Source organism: Mixophyes fleayi, chromosome 10 (assembly GCF_038048845.1).
Source record: "Mixophyes fleayi isolate aMixFle1 chromosome 10, aMixFle1.hap1, whole genome shotgun sequence".
NCBI lineage: Eukaryota > Metazoa > Chordata > Amphibia > Anura > Limnodynastidae > Mixophyes > Mixophyes fleayi.
Window position 1 is genome coordinate 4,571,651 of NC_134411.1, and position 22,552 is coordinate 4,594,202.

General features: G+C 41.2%; 2 protein-coding genes across 7 annotated transcripts in view; one reads left to right on the forward strand and one right to left on the reverse strand.

Annotated features, from left to right (window-relative positions):
* MACROD1 (mono-ADP ribosylhydrolase 1) overlaps positions 1–22,552 on the forward strand; it is a 505,697-nt gene that overhangs the window by 339,036 nt on the left and 144,109 nt on the right. The window lies entirely within an intron of this gene.
* The window catches only part of FLRT1 (fibronectin leucine rich transmembrane protein 1), a 123,633-nt gene that overhangs the window by 30,006 nt on the left and 71,075 nt on the right, over positions 1–22,552 (reverse strand). Inside the window, exon 1 of one of the 5 annotated variants that reach the window (XM_075187696.1) lies at positions 19,304–19,380. The exons of the other annotated variants lie outside the window; for them this stretch is intronic. The gene's annotated coding sequence lies outside the window, so the exon portion shown is untranslated. Of the gene's footprint in view, positions 1–19,303; positions 19,381–22,552 lie in introns of those variants that run through there. 5 annotated transcript variants of the gene reach the window in all.

Below are 22,552 nucleotides of genomic sequence, written 5' to 3' on the forward strand. Positions count from 1 at the left end.
TCAGGGACACAAGTGTAGAGGTAATATCTATCAGAACAGTATAGTGAATGATATAGTAGGAGAAATGGTACTTTTAAGAGGAGTGAAAATCTCCTTTCCTCCAAAGTGGAATTAAATAGGTTAAATTCATTTAACTGAATTGTGTGTCTTTCTAAATGATTTTCCTGTACAGAGTGAGAGAGTGCAAGTGACGGAGAGATTTTCAAGAATGAGCAGCAGTTTTAAAGGACAGGTCGTTAAAAAAAAGAGTTTATTCTAGTGCACGGGCTGTGTTAATGTGTTTCAGCAATAAACGGTAATAAATTTCAGCAATAAACCTTCTATGCCTTTCTGTATTTTCCACAGGAAAAAAAAATATTTACATTCACTTAAAGGCATCATTCTGCATATACATATATCCTTAGCGTTCACAAATACATTGTGTGTGTTGGCGGCTGTATAGAAAAATAGTGGTTATAGTGCCTAGAGCACAGCTAGACAGGGGCGTGAGAGCTGCTGCGCATGCGCAGCAACTCCGTTTCGGCAGAACTGTACTATACAGCAGCCGCTGCGCTGTCAAAGAAGCATCCGCGGCGGTGCTGTATAAAATACAGCACTGCCGCGGACGCTTCTTTGACAGCGTCGCGGCTGCTGTATAGTACAGTGCCTTATGTAGGAGCACTTTGTTAGCGGATGGAAGGGGTTTCTGGAGACCCAGAAACCCCCCCTGCGTGTGCCACTGCTAGACTATAATATAAACAATTGTAGATAATTATGGAAGGCTTATATAATTCACTCTCCTTATTTCTTCATTAAATTAAGGAACACCAGATAAGAGCTGCTGCATGTGGACTGCCACATATCTGGTCCAGACAGTGGAGGTATAGCTTATATCTTGTGTAGGGTGATCTCAGTGGCTAGACATTATCAGGTACATACTTGGTCATTGCTAGTCCTCTAGTTGGGAGACCTACATAATGTATTTATCAAGGGCAGGCCCAGACACTGCTAGCTTTATCTCCCCTTTCCTCCCATTTGTATGTTAGCTTATACCTGACATTATTTCCATAACTTGTCTCCGCAGGACCCATGAGGTTACTGCTTGTGGCATAAGTAGTGCGGGTGAGTCAGGCTGAATACAGAGTAGGCCGCCAATAAACAGTGTAACGAGCTGCACAGCCTGATAAGGCCTGTATTTTCTAACTAGCCGCTACATCTAGTGATATTTTCTAAATAACAAACGTGCTGAAGTATATAACAGCGCTGAGTACTATCTATATCTGTAAACAGCATGCTACGTCTGCTAAATTTAACAATTTATGTGTTGTGTTGTATGAGGTTGAAGCATGCAGACATTGATAAAAGAATCAGTTGCTTTTTACATAATGCTTCTTGCCAGTACAAGATGATTAAAAGCCTATACCAGGGCCCTCTTCACAACCTTTTTGGCCCCCGGGCAAAGCAGTGCACCGGGGCCACTACATATATATATATATATATATATATATATATATATATATAAAAAATAAAAAGTGGCTATATATATGGGCCCTGCAGCCCAGGGGGGCCCATCGGAGGCAGCACAAAAAAAATACCTGAAAAAAAAGAAGAAGAAAATACTTACCTTGCTGTCAGCTGGCGATCCGGCTCCCTCCCTGGTCTCCTTCGTCGCGCTCCGCAATGGATGTCGGGCGGACGTGATGACGTCACGCCCGACATGCACTGCCAGTGCAGCACGGAGTAAAAGACCATGGAGGGAGCCGGATCGCCAGCTGACAGCAAGGTAAGTATTTTCTTCTTCTTTTTTTTCAGGTTTTGTTTTTGTGCTGCCTCCGACGGGCCCCCCTGGGCTGCAGGGCCCCCGGGCACCTGCCCATTGTGCCCAATGGGAAAGACGGCCCTGGCCTATACAACTACCTGCGTGCACAAGTATATTGCATGGACTGGGTAAACAGTATACCCATGCTGGCATACATTTTAGCTAAGATGCTAATTGTACTGCTTTTTTTTAATAATTATTCATTGGCATTTATTACATTTTTAAGTTTCTGCTTATTTTGGGGCAAATCACAGGCTTTCTGTTTTATTGTCTGCAGAAAGTGATTTTTCTGTTTTACTTCCATGCAAGTTTGAGTATTTGTCAAGGTGTGATGCCTTGGGATGGTTAGATCAAAACGTCTGCCAGGTGTCCATGTTTTATGTCTATAACATGCTGTGGATGGATCAAAAAGGATTGATCTATCCAGCTTCAGAAGAATCAGAGAAATAACCATTATTTATGCCATATAAAGAGACACCATTATTTATGTCATATAGGTAATATACACAGTGGGTCCAGTTAGAGCTACTCCATCCTCTTACTATCTAAATAGAAGAGAACCGAATCCAACTATTTCATCAGTGAACATAAGGACTATGAGAATTCTGAGGTCATGTGACGATTTTATGCTAAGTATTTTATTTAGGACAGGTAAGAATATATAAGATTGCTCTCTTCTCCAGTAAAGTGATGTAGTAATCAATATATGCACTTATATAGAGTAAAAAATGTTTCCTAAAATCTAACTCTATATGATTTGCTTTTAAATAATTGCCTTGAAAGAACACACTATGTTAATGTCTGCAGAGATTGGTGTATGATAATAATATCAAGTGAGTAAGCACAATTTTGCTTTAAAAAAATGTGTGTCTTTTACTTACAACTGGCCATTTGAAATATTCGTAGTTCGTTAACAACAGTAATTTCATTCACTTTCTTATAAATTGAGCAACGGATTTCCTATCTCAGTTGACAGTCAGAACACAATGGATGATATCTCAAGACCTCTATATCTTTTCCTCATCAGCAAGTATTCAGCTATGGGGAGAGGTGACTTTCAGCTTTAGCAGATCATCTCAGACAGTCCATGAGAAGTAGTGTGTGAAGGCCATAGGTTAGTAGGAGGCAGCTCAATAACAGGAATCAATTACTGATTTTAATGAACGCAGCACTGATAGTTACGAGTTGTTAGAGGGCCACTAAACAACAAAACTAAACATTTCAAATATTTAGTGTTAAATTGACATATCACTACATAAACTGATGCATCCTACTTCAAGGACAAGATTGATAACATCAGACTAGAAATGGTATCATCTTCCTCGACAAGCAATCCGCTCCATTCCTTCCCAGCACCCTCAAACACCCTCTCTTCATTTGATCCTGAAGATGAAGTATTTATACTCTTCTTATCTTCCAACTCTACCTCCTGTCTTCTTGATCCTATTCTGTCACAAATCGGAAGATCCCTGTTTCCTGTGCTCATTCCACCTCTAACTGAAATCTGTAATCTCTCTCTCTCTCTCTCTCTCTCTATCTCTATCTCTATCTACTGGCAACTTCCAGTCATTATTCAAGCACGCATAGATTACTCCTAATCTGTAAAAGCAAAATTCTGACCCAAACTCTCTCTCAAATTACCGTCCCATCTCTCAGCTGCCATGCCCCCCAAGCTTCTATAGAGGCTTGCCTACTGTACACTCGCCTCACATGTTTTCTTTCCGCAAACAGCCTATTGTATCCTCTCCAGTCAGGCTTTCATTCTCAAGAGAGACAGCATTGATTAAGGTTGACAATGATTTGATTATTATTATTATTATTATCCTTTATTTGTTAGGCGCCACAAGGTATCCGCAGCGCCGTACATGGTACAAACAGTAAACCATACAGGGTGAAACAGTACAGAACAGTAAACATAAAGTACCAATGCCTCAGAAGCTCCGGGCAGACAAATGGAGTAAATACGGAGCAGAAGAATGGGTATGGAGACAGGAGGGGAGAGGGGCCCTGCTCATTCGAGCTTACATCCTAAGGGAGGGTCACTTAGTTCTAAAACTAAAGGCCTTTACTCTCTTCTAATTCTCATGGTTCTCTCTGTTGCATTTGACACTGTTGACCACTCTCTTCTCATACAAGCGCTACAATCCCTAGGTCTTCACGACACTGTCCTATCCTGGTTCCCATCCTACCTATCTAATCGCATTTTCAGTGTTAATTGCTCTGGATCCACCTCTGCTCCGCTTCCTTTATCAGTTGGAGTACCGCAAGGCACAGTCCTAGGTCCTTCACTTTTCTCTATCTATAGTGCTTCCCTAGTAAAACTAATAAGCTCCTTTTGGATTTTAGTATCATCTCTATGCGAATGATACCAAATCTATCTATCCTCCCCTGATGTCTCACCATCTGTGTTGCCAGCGTTACTGATGTCTTTCTGCCATTTCATCTTGGATGTCTTCTCGCCAACTCAAACTCAATCTTTCAAAAAGAGTTAATAATATTCCCACCCTCTAACAGAAGTGTTCCACCTACCACTTCTATTTCTGTTGACAACATGACCATAAATCTCACCCCACAAGCTCACTGCCTAGGTGTGATCTTTGACTCAGAACTATTATTTGATCCCCACATCGACTCTTTATTTCAATCATGTTGCATACATTTAAAAAACATTTTCGGAACACGCACATATCTTACACAAGACACTGCAAAACCTTTAATTCATGCACTTATCTCCCGCATCAAACTCTCACCCCTACAATCTCCTTTGCATGCAGGGGCAAGATTGATATTCCTTGAAAATCATCCTTCCTCTGCTAAATCACTCTGTCAGTCTCTACATTGATTGCCTGTTTTTTATCGAATCCAATATAAAATACTTCTACTAACCTACAAGGCCATCAACAAAGCTGCACCAACATACATCTATTCCCATGTCTCAAAATATCTCCTAACTCGACAATTTTGTTGTGCACAAGATCTGTGTCTCTCATCACATGCTCCTGTGGCCGTTTACAGGACTTTTTTCAAGCTGCACCCACTCTATGGAATTCCCTCCCTTGCACAATAAGCCTTTCCTCTGGTCTACAAACCTTCAAGTGTTCTCTGAAAACCCACCTCTTTAGGCAAGCTTATAATATTCCTCAACCACCCTCGTATCCTCGCTAGTTTGCCCTATTACCACCCTTTACACAATTCACCCAAGACAACAATCCTCTGAACCCCATGACCAACATTGCTGTGTGACTGGATCACATAGCATACGAATCACTTTTTACCTTTGCATTCTGGCTGGGCCGAAAAGCAATATGTAGACTTAACCTCGTGTATCCAACTCTCATTGTCCCATAGATTGTAAGCTTGTGAGCAGGGCCTTCTCACCTCTTTGTCTGTATTTCCCAGTATTGTTTAATTACTGTGTTTGTCCCCAAGCGGAATTTGCTGGCACTACATAAATAAATGTTGATGATGATATCAGTGAATCTGTTAAAAACCAGTATTACTTCCCCACTCCATTACTGGCAACTGAAGCCAACTCCACATCCTTAGAACAGTGTCCTAGAGGGATCTCATACAGGTAACAAAGCTGAGATTGCAGGAGTTTGAGTTGCTGGGACATCACTTGGCTGCCCCTGTGTACAAGTCTACTGATCCACACAGTATATTCTTACAGTCTGTCTAGCTGTCACTGTCTTCTTGTTTAGTTAGAGAAGCACCTCGCTGCTAACATAACAACCAGCTGCAGAAGGGAGAAAGAGAGCGTGGTAAACGTATTTAGCTAAATAGAAAACCTGCAGTTACTTCAGGTGTATTATTCAGCTCAGTAATACAATCATTTTGTACGTTTATTGCAAATATTGGATTTACTTGCTGTTTAAAGATATAATCTGTCTTTCCTCTGGCCACAGAAATAACCCTGTAATGAATGGACAATAACTCCATTCATGGAAAACTGAGCAAGCGGGTGAACAACGGCTTACCAATGACCTAATGATAACGCTGTTACAATGAGGGGAACAGTTAGTCACCCGTATGAGTAAAGTGATGTAACAACAGCTACATGCCTCTTATGTCAAAGGTCATTCTTATATAGGAACATATTGATTGACTTATGGCGACTTGAGAAGCAGTCACAATGTCTTATCTGTTTTGCAGCCATCCCCACCTCAACTTTCCAAAAGGAATGTAATATAAAGCCTCCTTTCACACTCATTGTATGTATTAAATCATTTAGGGAATAAGGGTACAATTTGGAAGTGATTCATTAATATTGGTTGTTGCATATTTAGGGGTATATTTACTAAAATGCGAGTTTGAGAAAGTGGAGATGTTGCCTATAGCAACCAATCAGATTCTAGCTGTCATTTTGTAGAATGTACTAAATAAATGACAGCTAAAATCTGATTGGTTGCTATAGGCAACATCTCCACTTTTTCAAACCCGCAGTTTAGTAAATGTAGCCCTTAGTCTTTACAATGCAGTTCAACATACAAACACAAGCGAGAGCATAGCATGTGTTCGGATATGCAAACAGCTTCAAATTGTTCAGATGTGGTCTGCTTGCATGTCTGGAATGCTATGCTATCACTCTCAAAGTGAATGGCCTGCGTATGCCCAATCACCACCTCTCTTAGTCCATTTAAGTACAGAAGTCATACACCATTTTAGTTTCACCACTTTTCCCTGCAGCAGATGCATAGTTGCGCACAGTGGTTTAGGGCTATGCCTTTATCTATGTACTTTCACAATGTTTCAGTGCAAAGGCAGATGATATATGACATGAGAATGTCGACCACTGAGATATACCTACATGCCATGATGGGCTTCTAGTATCTATGACATTCTGGATTGGTATTTTAAATTAAGGTAATCTTTTGGCTTAGTTTTTTTGCTAGTATACAAAGCAGAATCCATTCTGGTGAATAGTATGCAAAGCGTATTCCAGTGATTAGTGTACAAAGCAGCCCCATAATGGTGGCTAGTAAATAAAGCAGACCTCCAATCTACAGGCTGATCTGTAGCAGTCCTCCATTCTGGTGGCTAGTTTATAGCTGTCCTCCAGTCTGGTGGCTAGTTTATAGCTGTCCAGTCTGGTGTCTAGTTTATAGCTGTCCTCTAGTCTGGTGGTTAGTTTATAGCTGTCCTCCAGTCTGGTAGCTAGTTTATAGCTGTCCTCCATTCTGGTGGCTAGTTTATAGCTGTCCTCCATTCTGGTGGCTAGTTTATAGCTGTCCAGTCTGGTGTCTAGTTTATAGCTGTCCTCTAGTCTGGTGGTTAGTTTATAGCTGTCCAGTCTGGTGTCTAGTTTATAGCTGTCCTCCATTCTGGTGGTTAGTTTATAGGTGTCCTCCATGCTGGTGGTTAGTTTATAGCTGTCCTCCATGCTGGTGGTTAGTTTATAGCTGTCCTCCAGTCTGGTAGCTAGTTTATAGCTGTCCTCCATTCTGGTGGTTAGTTTATAGCTGTCCTCCATGCTGGTGGTTAGTTTATAGCTGTCCTCCAGTCTGGTGGCTAGTTTATAGCTGTCCTCCATTCTGGTGGCTAGTTTATAGCTGTCCTCCATTCTGGTGGCTAGTTTATAGCTGTCCTCCAGTCTGATGGCTAGTTTATAGCTGTCCTCCATTCTGGTGGCTAGTTTATAGCTGTCCTCCATTCTGGTGGCTAGTTTATAGTTGTCCTCCATGCTGGTGGCTAGTTTATAGTTGTCCTCCATGCTGGTGGCTAGTTTATAGCTGTCCTCCAGTCTGGTGGCTAGTTTATAGCTGTCCTCCATTCTGGTGGCTAGTTTATAGCTGTCCTCCATTCTGGTGGTTAGTTTATAGCTGTCCTCCATTCTGGTGGCTAGTTTATAGCTGTCCTCCATTCTGGTGGCTAGTTTATAGCTGTCCTCCATTCTGGTGGCTAGTTTATAGCTGTCCTCCAGTCTGGTGGCTAGTTTATAGCTGTCCTCTAGTCTGGTGGCTAGTTTATAGCTGTCCTCCATTCTGGTGGCTAGTTTATAGCTGTCCTCCATTCTGGTGGCTAGTTTATAGTTGTCCTCCATGCTGGTGGCTAGTTTATAGCTGTCCTCTAGTCTGGTGGCTAGTTTATAGCTGTCCTCCATTCTGATGGCTAGTTTATAGCTGTCCTCCAGTCTGGTAGCTAGAATATATCAGGTCTCCAATCTGTTGGCCAGTATATAGCACCATTCCCCACCACCTTCCACAACATGATATACTCACCATCTGCCTGAGCTCCTGGTTGGGATGCTTAGTTGTTGCTAGGGAAAGAGCAGCTATCAGTCATCACTAAAATCTGGAAAACCAGTACCAGTGCTCTGATCTCATAATAGTATCAGACAAGAAAATATTTGTACAGTTTCCGCATCCTGGCACTATTAGCAAATTATAATCGTGACTGTCTGATCTATGTTACTGAGCCCCTGACAGGTCTTCCCCTAACAATGAGCAAGGACAAAGCTAAGTCCAGCGCTGTGATCCTAGACAGGGTAGGATTATTGCCGAACTTCCAGCTGCCCTACTTGGCTCCCTCCTGATGGTAGCCCTGTTTGTCTGACACAAGTCACTAGCACTTTCTGCAGTTTCCAGAACAATTTTTGTATCATTTAGCCCCTAAACCCCAGTATGGGGCATAGAAGCTAATACCCATGTCACAAGATTTTTAATTGTACGGTTATGTCATTAAGGAGAAAATAAATAATAAAAAGTCAAATTTAAATCAAACAAACTGCGCTGAACATTAATTACTGTCGCACTGCCTTATACATTAATCATGCGAGCCTCCCATCCTCTCTATGTAATTACCAGCACACGCACGCCAAGCCGGAGCGCTCAGTCAGCTGCACAGACTTCATTTAATCAGAAGGACTAGGGCCCAGGCTTGCAGACTCAGGAGGGGAAGGGAGAGGTGTATGTCAGATTATATGAGGCAATTGAAGGAATATTATAGTGAGAGCGATAAAAATAGCTGTAAAGGACTGAAATTAGAAGACCAATATTAGAGTAAATTTATAAGAACAAATAGCTTTATGAGATAAAAGGAGAAGCAGAGTTATGCTGCGTAGTTGTAATCTATCTCTAATTTCCAGGGACAATCCCTGCTTTTAAATATTTCTCCTTCTAAATGTTGGACCATAGAGACATTACCTTTTCTGTATTGATATAATGCACAGTAAAATTCCTCTCACTCTCTCCATAAGATGCATGTCTCACTATCTATTGTCCTCTTTGTTTTATAAATTAATATGTATTAAGGTAGTTAAAAATGAAAAATAATTACTTAATAGCCAAGCTCAGTAGACATGTCATGATGGCTAATGTAGTATACCAAGGCTCTTGGCGACTACAGAGTTAATATGCTCTGACAGCAGTAAAGTATCTCTATAAATCATACTTACCTACTTTCTCAAAGCTCTTTCTAGGAGAGGGGCACTGCCAAACGGGACATTTTGGCCCTGCCCCCCGCAACAAAAATGCTGTTTTGTAGCGGGGGCGGGGCCAAAATGACGCAATCCATCGCGTCATTTAGTGGTGGCAGGAGCGGGATGCGGGAGATTTGCCAGCTCTCCCGGAAGTCCGTGAGACTGATCCGAATTTCGGGAGTCTCCCGGACATTCCGGGAGAGTTGGCAAGTATACTATAAATTGTTATAACATGTTAGTAACTCTGTATTCTGCAGTGCCTGCAGATTGCTGTAGATGTGAAGCCTGGTGCTGGATTTAGCTGTCTACACAGTTGGCTGGGTCATGGGCGACCTCCATCTTTGACCCCCAGGCTAAAATTTGTCAGCCTTCCAATTGATCACGCCTTTTTATCAACGATCAAATTTGTTGCATCTTTTTTTGTTAAACATATTATTTATTAATCTTTTTGTTTAAAAAAAAAAATGGAGCTGGACGCTCAAAAGGATCTTGCCCACACATATGGTTCGTAGATCGGGCCACTATATGTTTTTGCAGATAAAATAATGGTAGATACCAGCAATAAGAAATTAGACTTTTTACCGTGATAATGGGGAGATAAATATAGTAAATAAAAAGCCCTAGTCATAGAAGATTTTGGGTTAGATAAAGAGGATGTATGAAATTGTGGAAGTTTTCAGGAACACGTTACGACAACAATAGCAATAAGGTAATTTGCTATATTGTAGACCGTGTTGAGTTACTGGTGAGTTATATGAGAAGGTAAAGGCCAGGTGTCATGCAGCTGATAACGTAGGCAGGTAAGTATTCGGGTGATCATTTTTCAGTACACACTCTCCCATGAACGATACAGTGTACTACAGAGGGACTACCTGCATCTCTTAAACTATAACACAATTATACTATTTATTCTTTCTTTTTCCAGAGCCCCAGTAATAAATAGAAACTCTATGGGTGCGGTTTGTTGCTTAGAAAGCAGCAGGTTGATCAGTTAACAAGACCCAGAGGAGTAATCTGTGCTCAGTTTACATCATCCTTTCATCACCCTGATCCTTGCTGGTGTAATGTGATCTGAGTGTCAGACACCAGAATGCTGTGACCAAGTCCTTATATCAGTTCTATAGGCACATACTGAATGTCTGGGAGGCAGATGTTTAGCTGTTACCATGGAGACAGCACTGACTGTGGTGAAGCACTTTTTACATGAATCAGCTTCTTTCGCCTAAAGAGGGGGCACATTATAGAAATGATGGTAGATATATGGATTGATAGTAGCGGAACAATAATACCTTTAATAGAATTTAACAAGGCAAACTTTAGCTTTCTAACTTGAGTGGAATTACAAGTACCAGCATGTCCTGAGGATATTCTGGAACTTATAGTCCACAAAAGCTTGGATCCACTGTTTTCCTAAAGAAGGAAATTGTCAATTCAAAAGATACAAATGTAGCTCTATCTCTTCAATACAAACCCAAACAAACTGTTTTTGAATATATTTTTCATATGCTCCATTCATTGTATCTATGGGCCTGATTTATTAAGGATCTTAAATGAAGAGGATCCTTATTTCAGTCTCCTGGACAAAACCATGTTACAATACAAGGGGTGCAAATGAGTGTTCTGTTTTGCACATAAGTTAAATACTGATTGTTTTTCAAGGATCCTCTTCATTTAAGATCCTTAATGAATCAGGGCCTATATTGTTTTCTTAAAGCTCCTATGTCAAAATGTTCTATTTCCATATAGTGTTAAATGTGTAAGCAAAGCACAGGTCATGTTGTACTGCCATTTGCCTCTTTACAGTACTGTGTATAAAATGTATTATAGATGGTAGGTATTGTGCAATATCTATATATTATTATCAATGATTTCTTAGGCACCACAGTGGTCCGGATAAATGCAGATATGAAAACAAAGGGTAGGGAGGGACCTGCTCATGAAAGAACATACATTCTAATTGTAACAGTCTACAGCTGAGACGAGAGGGAACATTTGGCTCAGAGTGGAGGTTGGGACAGTTGTGAGGGTAATATAGGGGGAGTAGAGTAAGCTTTAACAAACATATGGGTTTCAGAGAGCATTTAAAGATTTGAAAGCTGTGGGAGAGGCAGATGTGGATATACATTGTGGGCCTGAGTCATTAAGGAAAGTAAGACAAAAAAAGGAGTAAATGTTCTCCGGAACAAACCATGTTACAATGCAAGGGGTGCAAATTAGTTTATTATTTTGCACATAAGTTAAATACTGTCTGTTTTTTCATCTAGCACACAAATACTTGATAGCTTTATTTTTACACTGAAATGCAAAGTTGATCTAGGACATGCCCTATCCCAACTATAAATCTGTCCCCACATTTTAAATTTACCTCTCCTTCAATGCAACATGGTTTTGCCCAGGTGCAAAGTTGCTCCTTTTTTATGCTTTGCTCCCCTTAATGCCTCAGTCCCTGTATGTTTTGGGCTTGTACTTGCCCTGCTGCATTACTTGATTTTTTAGAGTTTTTTGTGTTTCTCAGCAGTGCCTTTACATCATTTATGACACACAAAATTGAAAAGTGTTGTTTATTTCTTATGCTCTTGGATATTACACAACTTATTCCTGCTCGATGCATTAGATACAATTGTATACATGTAGCAGTTTTTTGTTGTGTACAAGGTCAACCAAAATTAACAACTCTGTCTTAATGATCTAAAAGTATTGATGATAATATAAAGCAAAAAAAATGTGAAAACGAATTAAATATATTTGTCTAACATCTTAAATGTGTAACAAAAAAAAGGTACACACACCACATTTCTGTGAATTTTAATCCAACAATCTTCTCATGTAGTAATTTCTTTACATAAAAAACAATCTAGATCTGACATGTCTGATATACTAAGGATGTGCAGAAAAGATTGCTTAATTATAATTCTTCATCTGCCCACACACATTGAATTGTTTTCAAGTATTGAATGATCTAAAATATAAAACTTGGACAATCTAATTTCTGAGCAATCTTCGCTATTTTGTGTGCAAAAAACGTAGCAATAATTGTAAGATCTCATTTAATATAATTGCATCATAGAAAAAAAAGCATTAGGAGGAGTGTGGGGTTAGACCATCTCTGCTGTTTTAAGACTCATATAGATGTGTTTCTCCTGCGGTGAAAACCACAAGTCCCAATGTTACTCAGCAAGACAGGTTCATTGCTTTATAAAAATTGAATTCATAGTGAGCACTAAGCTCACACAGTACTTCCACGCCACAGTTTTAAAAACTATAGCACTTCGCAACATACTGGGTCTTATAATATATCTTTATATCAACTCGGGTCACAAAATTCCTAACCGTGATTACAGTCCACCCCCAACGCATTTTTACACAGGTTTTGGAGAACCATATAAGTGAAATTTACAGGTCTGCAAGTTTGATTTTTTTTTATAATGCGATCGCCGTAAAGTTAATATAGTACATGCAGTGTGCCACAAATTTAAGGCGTTAAACTACCAACCGCTGCATGTTAATGTGTTAAATTGGCGCACATACAGTAACATGGGATTGCAAACACTGGCAGTGCACCACACATAACAAAATAAATAAAACGCTATGGCATGCAAGGTGTGTACTTAATATTTTTATATTAGCATGTCAATACAACAAACTTGAAGTATGTAGTGTGTTATGCTGCAGGCATCTAATGTTACGGTAACAAAATGTACACCAAGTGGACGTGGTTTGGCAAACACATGACATGTGCTATAGTAAAAAAAACAAAAAACTTTTTTAATACTGAAAAATTGTAAATATTGACTGTATATGGGCATATTGGCTATCTGGCACATGTGAGACTCAATGAGAATATTCACCCTGCCCATACTATCTCACATTCCATCAGATAACCAACATACCTCCATATAGTGGGGGTAGCATGGTGGCTAAGTGGTTAGCACTTCTGCCTCACAGCACTGGGGTCATGAGTTTAATTCCCGACCATGGCCTTATCTGTGTGGAGTTTGTATGTTCTCCCTGTGTTCGCGTGGGCTTTCTCCGGGTGCTCGGGTTTCCTCCCACACTCCAAAAACATACTGGTAGGTTAATTGGCTGCTATCAAAATTGACCCTAGTCTCTCTCTCTGTGTCTGTGTGTGTGTGTGTGTGTGTGTGTGTGTGTGTGTGTGTGTCTGTGTGTGTCTGTGTGTGTGTATGTTAGGGAATTTAGACTGTAAGCTCCAACGGGGCAGGGACTGATGTGAGTGAGTTCTCTGTAAAGCGCTGCGGAATCAGGGGCGCTATATAAATAAATGATGATGATGATATAGTGTCATATGTCCCCATATGACTCAGTATTTTAATGTCCCTCTTCTCTGTTTAGTTAGAAATATAGAGCATGGCAAGTGGGATGACAGCTGCACATTGTGTGGTGAGCTCCGGTCAACGCCTGATAAGGTGGTCTGGCTAGAACGTTGGTGTATTGCCAAGCAGTGCATTCAGCAGCTCATGACTGCAGCTTTATTGATTCTAAAAATAGTTAGATCAGTGATAGACAACTTTATGCAATTCAAGGGCCCTATGGGTGGTCCTCTATCCTTCAAAAGGGCCGCTCATTACTCTTCTCACTAATAAGTTAAAACATTGCATTTAATCAAAGAAAGAGACACCTATATGTAATAACATATCACCAGGTATTTTAACAAGTAAAACAAAAGTAGGAACAAATTTGACAAAGTAGGAATGAGCTGGTGGCTGAAGGTGAAGGCTTGTAAGGCCGCCTGTGACCATCACTGAATTAGATCAAAAGATCAATACATATCTATAATACTTACTTTACCAGTATTCACTGGGGTGCATTTAAAAAAATATACAGGTAAATGTGACAAACAGTTCTGTAACCCATAGCAACTGATCAGGCTTTTGCTTTCTAAACTGTACTGGAGAAATTAGAGACTGAATCTGGTTGCTATGGGTTGCAGAACCTTTCTGTATTGTCATCTCTGCACTAAATTTTACGCAGACTTTTTACACTAGGCCACTTGCTGTGTTTTAGGTCTGTTCAGCATTTGAGGGAAACACAGTGACTAGTCTATTGTTAAAGCATTTATCTTCCTAATATGTTAATGAATATTTTACATTTTTATTTTAAGTACTGTAGCTATAGTTGAAGGCACACCATGGGCAGATGTAAAACTCGAAGCATTTAGGTTTTATTGTATAGTATGGAGCAAAATTACACAGGTGACTGTATGTATGAAACATGAGATACTGACTGTCCAACATAATAAATATTTTCCATTGACTTTAATTTCATCTGCATCGGTTAACTGAACAAATTGTTTTATGCTGCAATAGGTAAGAAAAAATGTGTGTAAAAAAAGATAGGGATTGCTTTGCGACAAGTAGCAGAATTGTTTAATTTTGTGTCTGTTTATTAAATGTAACATATGACTTCATACTAAAAAAAACTTTCATTACAGCCCTGCTCTTTACATAGTAGACTTACCGTAATAATGGTATTTACACGCACTATTACCGTAATGACAGTAATAGTGCGCGCGTCACGTTACTTTGCAGTGTGACGCTAACAATTGAATATGCCCCTTTATATTTATGTATTCCTTCAATTAACTTGTATTAACTTGAGCCCATAGAATACCTGGTAAGAATTTCATTTAACATGCAGAAACTGAGGAATTAAATTGCACTGTTGGTCATTATTGCAAAATGGGGACAGTTGGCAACTACGACTATAAAATAATAGAAAGTATTTGTAAGCCCTTTGGAGCCCTAAAGACCAATAAGCCTTTTCCAACCACCTCCAGGTTCTTGAGATTTCTTGCAGTTTCTACATTTACTCATACACAATGTTATGGGTTAAGGATGCAGTATAGAAATAATATTACCATAATTATTATTTTTCTTTGGGATTATTTATCCTTGCTTCTTCATTAAGAGTGTTCTATTATACCACCCACACAGTTTCTCACCATGGGATAAAATATTTTTTTCTTTACCATCCATGAAGAGACATATGTGGTACAAATGAAAACATTTTCAGATAAAATAATTAGAGATCATTATCTCTTTCCAAGCAGATAGAGAGAGAGAGGACATTAAGCAAACTGTTTCAGAGAGACTTAGAAAATTAAGTTATCTAATTATTCTACTACTTGATTCTTTCCCTTTTGAAAGGTATAGTAACCATCCATCAGTTATAGTCTTAATACACCAGCAATTACTGAGAATTTTCAGAGCTGTACTATTGTAGACTGAGGATTATATTCTTATAAACCAAGGGAGTAAGTTAAACTAATCAAAAATGCCTAATCTAGTAATCTGTTTGGTTGTTATAGTACATAGTTGAGAAATTAACCTAGATTGTGATAATCCATCCTGGTTTAAATATGTCTATTAAGCCTTAATCCTCAATTCCCGATCATGGCCTTATCTGTGAGGAGTTTGTATGTTCTCCCTGTGTTTACGTGGGTTTCCTCTGGGTGCTCCGGTTTCCTCCCACACTCCAAATATATACTGGTAGGTTAATTGGCTGCTAACAAATTGACCCTAGTCTGTCTGTCTGTGTGTGTGTGTGTGTGTGTGTGTTAGGGAATTTAGACTGTAAGCTCCAATGGGGCAGGGACTGATGTGAGTGAGTTCTCTGTATAATGCTGCGGAATTAGTGGCGCTATATAAATAAATGGTGATGATGATGACCATTGTCCCTCCTTTTAATTGGCTGATTGCATAGTGCTTCTTCTTTTTTCTATTTTTTATGTATGGATGGATGCAGTTTTCAGTGTCTGCACATGTTCTACAAGGGGATTAAGAAAGCGGAATCTTAAAACCTGAATACACTTATAGAGGTTTAAAAGTATGTGGATTAATAGTTGTTGCCCTGGGCTGTGAGTTAGTGTAGATGTGATGCTAATTTGACTCAGTGGGGTGCCCCCTCTCCACCTGTATTTAGGGTATTGCAATGAGAAGAATAGTCTAACTGTACCGAGGTTTAGTATAGAAAGATGTGATAGCGCACTAGTGGTCGCACTTGTAGTAACTGTTTGGTGTTATTGGTACAATAAATGCATTAGAAGTAACAGACCAAAACAATTAACATAAGTAACCACAAAATCTGTCGGCTTCTGAAAAGCATTCTAGAAATAGGGTGTCCTGGCTTGTTCTATTGCAAGCAAATGTATACTTGGATACAGAGAAAGAGTCACCTGCATTTCTGGTTTAGTTACCTACACTAGTCTGACTGTGCAACATGTGGGAGCAGTGGGGAGCTGTGTTGGTGGCTCGGGAGATTAATGGGTTCCTGCTTTTGCTGCTTGTTGTACTAGATGAAAGAGCCACTGGGAGCTGTCACCAACATATGACAGACAGATCCTGGAGATTTCATTTGTTAGCAGTGTAAGAGAGGGAGCTGTACAAACATTTCCTAAGCTGGCACTGTTAGGAATTCAATGCATCGGGAGCTGCCTGCTACATAATAACGACTGCTCCTGGTGGTAAGCAATAGAACAGAAGCCCAGGTTGGTAGTGACAGTAAGTGTATCAGGGAGGGAAGTCTCTTTTCAACCCTAGTCACGAGATTTACTCATCTTTATATACTAAAATTCAGATTAGGAGTCATCTGCATATATATTTGCTACCAGACTGTTATACACTGGCCACTAAATTAGGGTCTGTTTTATACACTAGCCACCTAAACGGGCACTGTATGATAAAAATACTGTTATAATGGATTCTGCTTTGTATTGTAATCACCGGCATAGGGTTGTATAGTTGCCACCAGAAGGGACTCTGCTTTGTAAATTATCTAGAAGAGGGGGTCTGTATTGTAGTTACCGGAATAAAGGTTTGGGCGGGTGGTGGCCATGGCCTTAGTAAGCTCTCTGCTGATGACTACTGACAAAAGTCATTCATTAATCATGGTTGTCACTCTAACCTTCATCTTCATCATCACCATTTATTTATATAGCGCCACTGATTCCGCAGCGCTGTACAGAGAACTCATTCACATCAGTCCCTGCCCCATTGGAGCTTACAGTCTAAATTCCCTAACACACACACAGGCAGACAGAGAGAGAGAGAGACTAGGGTAAATTTTGATAGCAGCCAATTAACCTACTAGTATGTTTTTGGAGTGTGAGAGGAAACCCACACAAACATGGGGAGAACATACAAACTCCACACAGATAAGGCCATGATCGTGAATTGAACTCATGACCCCAGCGCTGTGAGGCAGAAGTGCTAACCACTGAGCCACCGTGCTGCCCCAAACCTTTCACTGAAATAAATGCAGAGATGGATATTGCCGACTTGCATATCTGTAGATATTTGTGTCACTCTGTACTTGGTATTCTTGCAACAATCCTACTAGCTCCATCTCCTGCCTAGAACTTCACACAACACGTTCCCTTTGATTTATAAATGCCCATATTCACCTGTACACCCCAAGAAAACAAACTCCCCAGTAAAACATAACTTCCCTGCAATCTTCCATATACCTCAGGCAGCTCTAAGTCTGCATATCCTAGGAGCACACCAGATGCTTCGCAACCACCATATGGCTCTATATTGATTAAATAACTTGTATAAAAAAAATAAACTCTTCAAAATGCACATAAAACTGAATTTATGCTCAAATTCAAGAACGTGACTAATAAACACTGATATGTTAGTAGGTTAATAAGAAATAGAAGTGACAAGACAGGACTGTGCTAACTCATAAAATATTTTAGTGGAAAATAATTGGCAAAAACTACATTTAAGCACTACTGTTAACCTAAATTCCTCTGGAGCAAGAAAAATATGAGATATTTATTTTACTTTATTGATTTGCAACTAATCTCCGGCAATTTTTCTTCTGCTCTGTCTGATACACATATTTGGCTATGCCTTGTGTATAACTGTTGTGTGGTTTGCAATTCATACATGTATATTACACATATTTGATGAGCATCTTTGTTTATTTGGCCCACAACATTTTATATACACTGTGCTGCTGGCACATGGGGATATTTATTCCTGTTTTATCTAAAACGTGTTATGTATGGTCAGTGTTGTTTCGTACTGTGCAGTGGACAGCATTAAAACACTTTTATGTTGATTTTATTGATTTCTTCTTAATATTGTTTTTATGGACTTAGGACTCTACTAATCACCCATTTCCCTGTAAAATAATGAAGGGGTATTATGTAGAGAGGTATGAGCAGTGTACTAAACACTGATTTAGGGTATATGCCTTCACAATGACTTGGGCAGAGTCAGTTTTAAATATGGTTCTGTGTAGTGTATATTGTTACATTAATGTGAGATCATTTGCAATTGTTCAGTACATCTCAAATGGTAGGCACACATAATGGGGTGTGATTGTGAATAGTAAACAATCATATCTGTGGCCAATGTCCTACGTACAAGATGACCAAAATCATAGGATTGGGCTGAATGGCAGCATCAAAAGGGACCCATTCATCCTGGCTGGTCAGTGACCTCACACGTCAAAGCAGTGATTGGCCAACCAAAATATCAGACCTCCGTTATCAAATATAATGGGACAGATGTAGTCATATGGAAGCCATGGACATTTACTGAACTATTCATCATCATCATCATCTACAACCATGGTCCGACTATATAATCCATAGTTAGGGCATGTGTGTGTATATCATCTTTATGTATGACTCCCCACTCCTCATTGGCACCACATATATATATATATATATATATATATATATATATATATATACATACACATACACACACACACACACACGACCCACTTTTCTAAGGATACTGTATTAATCCCCACTATATACAGACATGTAAACCTGGCCTCACTAAGAAGGTGTATATAGCCGTACTGAAATCAGTCTGAAAACGAGCTGGCGTGCTGGCACTGGTAGTCCCACAACCCCTAGACAGCCCCAGATTGCCTCCCTCTGTTAGATCAGGCATTGCAATCATTCACTATTTATTCTTCACTCTAATACTGATCAACATTTTTATTTTAAAGACGTTAACTCCCTTCAAATAATATCTGTAGCAATTGTATTCAGTAAGGCCTACGACCTCCTAAGCAGCATGTATACTGTAAATGATATACTGTACCTATATTGTTGTAATAGTAGTGGCGTCATCTATTATAATCAGTCAAACAGACTTTATAGCAGGGAATACAATAACCTAAACAAACATATAGTACATCAGTAGACAATCAGCAATAAGTATATTTGTTACCATAGTATTAATGTACCTTACAGAAAAAACGGAACAAGATTAGTATGGTAAATTACCATGAATGTTTGCCATGGTTTCCTGTTCCCTGTTTTTGTAAGTAGTACTATTATATGTCATTCATTTCTATGGTATATAAGACCCAAGTACTTTAATACATACTCTGTACATATAGCATGCATTTTAGTATCCTAGTATCTTTATACAGTGGAGCAGGTCTAAGTGACCTGTGGCTGAAGACACAGCGCTATTTTGTACTTCTGTTGGAGAGCAACAGGTTGTCTATCTCCCTAGAGCATGCATGCTTATTACTGGTCTATAGCAATCTTATATGCCTGTGCTATTCTAAAAATAACATTGCTATATAATGAGGTCTGCATTACTAGCATATATAAATACCTATTCATTAGCATCCAGGACCCTTGTAGAGTAATGTATGATGATCTCTATTAGGTCAGAAGGGCCTTGAGCCCTCAGAGACTTGGCCTGTCCCTCTGCAGTACTCTAGGCAGCACGGTGGCTCAGTGGTTAGCACTTCTGCCTTACAGCACTGGAGTCATGAGTTCAATTCCCGACCATGGTCTTATCTGTGAGGAGTTTGTATGTTCTCCCCGTGTTTGCGTGGGTTTCCTCCGGGTGCTCCGGTTTCCTCCCACACTCCAAAAACATACTGGTAGGTTAATTGGCTACTAACAAATTGACCCTAGTCTGTCTGTGTGTGTGTATGTTCGGGAACTTAAACTCCAGTGGGGCAGGGACTGATGTGAGTGAGTTCTCTGTACAGCGCTGCAGAATTAGTGGCGCTATATAAATGAATGGTGATGATGATAATAAGTCTTCTTGCCCCAGGCAGCGCCCTCCCTTACAACCATGTAGCCCTGACAGATGGATGCGGGCTACATTACCACGGATTAATGGATTATGTTTTATGTTATCCTTATGAGTTTTGTTCACATCCTGACCTGAGACCCTTAAGGCATGTCGGATTTGTTTTTAACCCTTTTCTTTTCATATTTTATTTTTCTTATCAACTACATTTATATCACCCATCAATGATGTCACTTACAGTTAACAAGTAGATGTCAGGGAATCGGTATCACTTGTGACTGCGGTGTTAATGTACCTCTAGTCTCAGTGTGCAGATGTGATTCTTCATGAACTGTCAGACAAGATGACATTACCAGGAAAATGTTTCCATGGAGTGATGTACAATTGTAAGACAGGTAACAAGGAGTGTGTTATTTGTCAATTACTTGCTCAGTAATGCAGACAACAGGAACATGCTTGAGCAATACAGCAGACTGCATTATGTTATGTGTTCTAGCCCAATTACTGTAGCCATTGTATTTTTTAAGGAAATAAGTATAGAATAACAAATGTCAGTTATTTGTCTGCTTATTATTCATGTGTAGACAATATAGAGGAGTCACTTGTTGAAAGCTTGGTCTGATGTACAGTCAGGGCCAACAAGAGGATTCACAGTCCCTGGTGCGGCTGCCGCATATGATCTCCCTCCCCCCAGGTTCTGTCCGCAGCCTCTGTGAGAGCCGGTGCTGAGAGCCCCGCCTCTGTGAGAGCCGGTGCTGCCCGCCCAGCCTCTGTGAGAGCCGGTGCTGAGAGCCCAGCCTCTGTGAGAGCCGGTGCTGAGAGCCCAGCCTCTGTGAGAGCCGGTGCTGAGAGCCCAGCCTCTGTGAGAGCCGGTGCTGAGAGCCCAGCCTCTGTGAGAGCCGGTGCTGAGCGCCCAGCCTCTGTGAGAGCCGGTGCTGAGAGCCCAGCCTCTGTGAGAGCCGGTGCTGAGAGCCCAGCCTCTGTGAGAGCCGGTGCCGAGCGCCCCGCCTCTGTGAGAGCCGGTGCTGAGAGCCCAGCCTCTGTGAGAGCCGGTGCTGAGGGCCCAGCCTCTGTGAGAGCCGGTGCTGAGAGCCCAGCCTCTGTGAGAGCCGGTGCTGAGCGCCCAGTATCTGTGAGAGCCGGTGCCGAGCGCCCAGCCTCTGTGAGAGCTGGTGCTGCGCGCCAAGCCTCTGTGAGAGCCGGTGCTGAGAGCCCAGCCTCTGTGAGAGCTAATGCTGACGGCCCAGCCTCTGTGAGAGCCGGTGCCGAGCGCCCAGTATCTGTGAGAGCCGGTGCCGAGCGCCCAGCCTCTGTGAGAGCCGGTGCCGAGCGCCCAGCCTCTGTGAGAGCTAATGCTGACGGCCCAGCCTCTGTGAGAGCTGGTGCCGAGCGCCCAGCCTCTGTGAGAGCCGGTGCCGAGCGCCCAGCCTCTGTGAGAGCCGGTGCCGAGCGCCCAGCCTCTGTGAGAGCTAATGCTGACGGCCCAGCCTCTGTGAGAGCCGGTGCCGAGCGCCCAGTATCTGTGAGAGCCGGTGCCGAGCGCCCAGCCTCTGTGAGAGCCGGTGCCCAGCGCCCAGCCTCTGTGGGAGCCGGTGCTGAGAGCCCAGCCTCTGTGAGAGCCGGTGCTGCGCGCTCAGCTACTGTGGGAGCCGGTGCTGCCCGCCCAGCCTCTGTGAGAGCCGGTGCTGTGCGCTCAGCTACTGTGGGAGCCGGTGCTTCGTGCCCAGCCTCTGTGAGAGCCGGTGCTGCGCGCTCAGCTACTGTGGGAGCCGGTGCTGCCTGCCCAGCTTCTGTGAGAGCCGGTGCTTCGTGCCCAGCCTCTGTGAGAGCCGGTGCTGCGCGCTCAGCTACTGTGGGAGCCGGTGCTGCCCGCCCAGCCTAGGCGGTGTGACTGCACTGACGAATATGATGCTGTTTGTCCATGCAGTCATTCACCCTCATGCACAGTCTGACTCAGAGTCCCTTCTGCCCCAACTTAATATCTGCTGCTGGTCCCCCAGCCTCTCTCTCTCAGCACCCCTATATATAGTACCAGTTGTCATACTTTGCATTAGCTCTGGTGTTAAGCTGCTTCTGATTAAAGAAAAACTGTATACAGTCATTTATTATTGTATTTCCCTGTTACCTTCACAACTTGTGTTCTTTATCAGCTTTTATTCTTCTTTTGCACAATCACCAATTCTTTCAGATTATTTTGTACTTTTTTCTCATTTGTTTTGCAACCCCATTTTTTACTTTATGTTTTTGTTTTTTTTGTACATAGATTTTTTTTCTTTCCATCTTCACTGCTGTCCG